This window comes from Arvicola amphibius, chromosome 12 (assembly GCF_903992535.2).
Source record: "Arvicola amphibius chromosome 12, mArvAmp1.2, whole genome shotgun sequence".
Lineage (NCBI taxonomy): Eukaryota > Metazoa > Chordata > Mammalia > Rodentia > Cricetidae > Arvicola > Arvicola amphibius.
In genome coordinates this window covers 131,550,283-131,555,459 of record NC_052058.2, presented here as the reverse complement: position 1 = coordinate 131,555,459, position 5,177 = coordinate 131,550,283, and the positions used below count along the sequence as shown (strand labels likewise).

The window sequence follows — 5,177 nt, the reverse complement described above, 5'->3', positions numbered from 1 at the left end:
ATGGATTTAACACTGGTATATATAAGAATCTGCGTAGGCGTGCTTGTCCGTTGTGGTGTTTCTGGGAAATGTAGTCTTCCCGTCCGGCGGGGTGAAACTGATCCCTCTGGGAGGTGTGGTCCTCATCCCATGAGAATCACATCTCCACCCTTTTTGGTTTATTAAAAATTTGGGGGGAAGTCTTAGTGGGTAGGGAATGGGGGCGTAGCCCGGTCTCATAGCTGCTTCCTGCTGACTTTGTGGGCGTCGAGGGGTTTTTTTTTGGGGGGGGGGTTGATGTCCTGGTGTCCTGGTCCCATTTGCTGGCGTCCTGGGATGGTTCCGGTGTGTCCTGGTAATGATGTCCTGTTTACTGACGTCCTGGGATGTCCTGGTGGTCCGTGTCCCGGGGATGGCTGATTGGAACCGCATCCGTTGGTATCTTGAGGAACTGGGTTGTCGTTAGGTGCTGGAAAACAAGAATCGCATTAGGAAAGGAAAGATTAAGGGGGGAGGGATATGAGGGGAAGGCTTAAGGATTCGAGGTAGTGGGGGGCTTTAGGGGTTTTTTGAGGCCAAGAGTGATAAAAAATTAAATGATACTTATTCCGTTTGAATACTTATTCTGTTCGTGTCCAATCCGTTCAGGTGTGTCAAGCTGGCTTCCTAGAACTTAAAGAAAATGCCTTAAAAGAGAAATAAGGTTTTTTGACCATATTTATCATCTGAATTCCTTGTCTCCGTGAGCTATGATGATTCCTGTAAGGACAACTAAGTAGTTATTTAGAATTTAGAGGTCACACATAGGAAAAGGAAAAGAGGGTGTGTTAGTGTAATAAGGAGTTAAGTGTAGATGGAACCGTTATTTTTCTTGTACTGAAGTTGGTGTCCTCTGGAACTTGAGAGAGCAAGGTCCTGTCTGAGTTACTGTGAATGAGGAATCTTTTTGAGTTGGAGGAGTGAATGGTTTAAGGTGTGACAGGTGAATCCAGTGAGGAAGTCCTTCGAGCTTGGCAGCTGTGGGAGTTAGAAGAATTACTCTGAGGGGACCCTGCCATTTAGGGGAAAGGGGTGAGGGACGTTGACCTGGGGGAGAAAATAGTACCTGTTCTCCAATCTTAATTGGTGGTGGACATGGATTAGTACATGGTCGAGGTAATGAGTGATCAGTGAAATCCCACAGTAGCGAGCGTAAGTGGGTTAGTAATGGCGTGAGCAGGTGATCAGGTAGGGGGGAGGTTTTAGGTGGAAGGCCAGGGGTTAGAACCGGCCGTCCATACATGAGTTCAAAGGGTGAAATAAACAGCGGGCTCTTTGGTAGGGCCCTGAGTCTAAGAAGGGCCAAAGGTAAGAGCTTTACCCAGTCGAGATGCAGTTCCTGTGACAACTTAAGAAGGGTGTCCTTTAGAGAGCGATTGGCACGCTCTACCTTACCTGAAGACTGAGGATGGTATGGGATATGAAAATGCCAAGGAATGTCGAGAGCCTTAGACAGGTTTTGAGAAATCTGGGAGGTGAATTCAGGGCCGTTGTCTGATTGGAGAGAGGTTGGAATCCCAAACCGGGGGATGATTTCTCGGAGAAGAATATCGGAGACTGTCTGGGCTCTCTTGTTAGTAGTGGGGAAGGCTTCAATCCACCCGGACATTGTATCCACCAAAATCAGAAGATATTTAACTCTTTTGACTGTAGGCATATGAGTAAAGTCTAGCTGCCAGTCAGTCCCTGGAAGAGAGCCCCTAGCCTGATGGGTAGGAAAAGGGAAGCTACGGTATTTAGTCTTAGGATCTGACTTTTGACAGATCTGACAGGAGGCAGTCATGGCCTTTAGAAATCTTATATCCTCAGGAGTAGGTTGGAGATGAGCCTTAACAAAGTGGAGCAGGGCCTTATTATTAGGGTGAAAGAGCCTGTGTAGGTAGGACAGGATCTGCTGGGTGTCGGGTGTCTGTGGGAATGTGGGCTGTACTGTAAGGACTCCCTGGGGAGACTGAGGTAGATCCGGGCTCTGGAGTGCTGCTGTCTTAGCTGCCCTGTCAGCCCGATTGTTTCCCTTGGAAACAGTAGAACTGTCGGACTGATGAGACCGGCAGTGAATAATTCCTATAGCTTTAGGGAGATGAGAGGCTTTTAATAAGTCCATGATATGATCAGAATTAGTTATGGATCCACCTTTTGTCGTAAGAAGCCCACGCTCCTTCCAGATAGCTGCGTGGGATAAGAGGATATGAAATGCATACTTAGAGTCTGTGTAAACATTTAAAATTTGTCCTTTCGCTAGCTGAAAGGCACGGGTGAGAGCTATTAGTTCAGCCTGCTGGTTGGTAGTATGAGCAGGGAGTGCCTTTGCCTCAATTATCTCTGTATCTGATACTATAGCATAACCCGCTTTACGAGTCCCATCACATAAAAAGGAGCTGCCATCTGTGTACCAGGTATAAGTGGCCTGGGACAGTTTGCCCTCCTGTATATGTGAGGGGTGAGGTAGTAGATCCTCTAGGATTTCAAACCAAAAAGGGTGGAGATGTGATTCTCATGGGATGAAGACCACACCTCCCAGAGGGATCAGTTTCACCCCGCCGGACGGGAAGACTACATTTCCCAGAAACACCACAACGGACAAGCACGCCTACGCAGATTCTTATATATACCAGTGTTAAATCCATCCCCTCTCTCTTTCTTGTTCCTCCCTCCCTTGACCCGCACTGTCGAGCACACCCTTCCCTAATAAATAATCCTCCCACGCACGTGGTGGCGTCCTGGGTCTCCCTTCCTCCGGCTCCGCGATACACACCACGCCAAAAAGAAGAACAACACCCCTTCCCTCACCTCCCTTCCACACATACCCCCTCTCCACCTCTCTCCAAGACAAAGAGCCATCAGTTAAGTTCAAGGTCCTCCCAGCTCCCCCTAAGTCCAGGATGGTGAGCAACCAAACTGACAAGGCTCACAGTGAGCCCATCCATGCTGTAGAGTTCATGTTCATTGCCGTTGTCCTTGGTTTCTCAGTCCTCCACCGTCAGCCACATTCAGAGAGTCCGGTTTGGTCCCCTGTTCCATCAGTCCCATTCCAACTGGACTTGGTGGTCTCCCGTTAGATCTGTCCCACCATCTTAATGGGTAAACGCACTCCTCACGGTCCTGACTTCCTTGCTCATGATCTCCCTCCTTTTGCTCCTCATTGGGACCTTGGGAGCTCAGTCCGGTGCTCCTATGTGGGGCTCTGTCATTTTCTCCATCCAATGCCAGGTGAAGGTTCTATGGTGATATGCAAGATATTCATGAGTATGGCAATAGGATCTGTACATTTCTGGCACCCTCTCCTCAGCTGCCCAAGGACCTACATGGGGGTGTCTTCCTGGACACCTGGGAACCTCTCTAGAGTCAAGTCTCTGCCATCCCAAGAATGGCTCCCTTAAGTTAGATATATAATTCCTTGTTCCCATATCCACCCTTCCTATATCCCAACCATCCTATTCCCCCAAGCTCTCTCCATCCTCCACTTCACACTTTTCTCTCCCCATTCCCCCATCCCCCATCCCACCCCACCCCAATGTTCCGATTTTTTGGTCCGGCAATCTTGTCTACTTCCAGTATCCAGGAGGATAACTATATGTTTTTCTTTGGGTTCACCTTCTTATATAGATTCTCTAGGATTTTTTTTTACGAATTATAGGCTCGATGTCCTTTATTTATGGCTAGAACCCAATTATGAGTGAGTACACCCATGTTCATCTTTTTGGGCCTGGGTTACCTCACTCAGGATGGTGTTTTCTATTTCCCTCCATTTGCATGCAAAATTCAAGATGTCATTGTTTTTTACCGCCAAGTAGTACTCTAATATGTGTATATTCCACACTTTGTTCATCCATTCTTCCACTGAAGGGCATCTAGGTTGTTTCCAGGATCTGGCTATTACAAATAATGCTGCTATAAACATAGTTGAACAGATGCTTTTGTAATATGATTGGGCATCTCTTGGGTAAATTCCCAAGAGTGGGATTGCTGGGTCCTGGGGTAGGTGGATCCCAAATTTCCTGAGAAACCTCCACACTGCTTTCCAAAGCAGTTGCACAAGTTTGCATTCCCACCAGCAATGGATGAGTGTACCCCTTACTCCACATCCTCTCCAGCAAAGGCTATCTAAGGTGTTTTTGATTTTAGCCATTCTGACAGGTGTAAGATGGTATCTTAACGTTGTTTTGATTTGCATTTCCCTGATTGCTAAGGAGGTTGAGCATGCCCTTAAGTGTCTTTTGGCCATTCGAACTTCTTCTGTTGAGAATTCTCTGTTCAGTTCAGTGCCCCATTTTTTAATTGGGTTCATTAGCATTTTAAAGTCTAGTCTCTTGAGTTCCTTATATATTTTGGAGATCAGACCTTTGTCTTTTCCCAGTCAGTAGGCTGCCTTTTTGTCTTAGTGACAGTGTCCTTTGCTTTACAGAAGCTGCTCAGCTTCAGGAGGTCCCATTTATTCAATGTTGCCCTTAATGTCTGTGCTGCTGGGGCTATACGTAGGAAGCGGTCTCCTGTGCCCAAATGTTGTAGAGTACTTCCCACTTTCTCCTCTAACAGGTTCAGTGTGTTCAGATTGATATTGAGGTCTTTAATCCATTTGGACTTGAGTTTTGTGCATGGTGATAGACATGACTCTACTTTCATTCTTCTACAGGTTGACATCCAGTTATGCCAGCACCATTTGTTGAAGATGCGTTCTTTCTTCCATTGTGTGCTTTTAGCTCCTTTATCAAAAATCAGGTGTTCATAGGTTTGTGGGTTAAGATCTGGGTCTTCTATTCGATTCCATTGGTCGACTTCTCCATTTTTATGCCAATACCAACCTGTTTTCAATACTGTAGCTCTGTAATAGAGTTTGAAGTCAGGGATGGTAATGCCTCCAGAAGTCCCTTTATTGTATAAGATTGTTTTGGCTATCCTGGGTTTCTTGTTCTTCCATATAAAGTTGATTATTGTCCTCTCAATCTCTGTGAAGAATTTTGATGGGATCTTTAAGGGGATTGCATTAAATCTATAGATTGCCTTTGGTAGTATTGCCATTTTTACTATGTTGATCCTCCCAATCCAAGAGCAAGGGAGATCCTTCTATTTTCTGGTATCCTCTTCAATTTTTTTCTTCAAAGACTTAAAGTTCTTGTCAAATAGGTCTTTCACTTCCTTGGTTAGAGTTACTCCAAGAT

At 45.9% G+C, this 5,177-nt stretch overlaps 1 long non-coding RNA gene across 1 annotated transcript; it reads right to left on the bottom strand.

The window, feature by feature from the left end:
- Positions 1-313: 313 nt before the first annotated feature.
- Positions 314-879, bottom strand: LOC121676959. Its single transcript, XR_006020665.1, has 2 exons — positions 600-879; positions 314-448 (listed from the first exon to the last, which is right to left on the bottom strand). It is a non-coding gene; the product is annotated as an uncharacterized LOC121676959 (long non-coding RNA).
- Between the last annotated feature and the right edge of the window lie 4,298 nt (positions 880-5,177).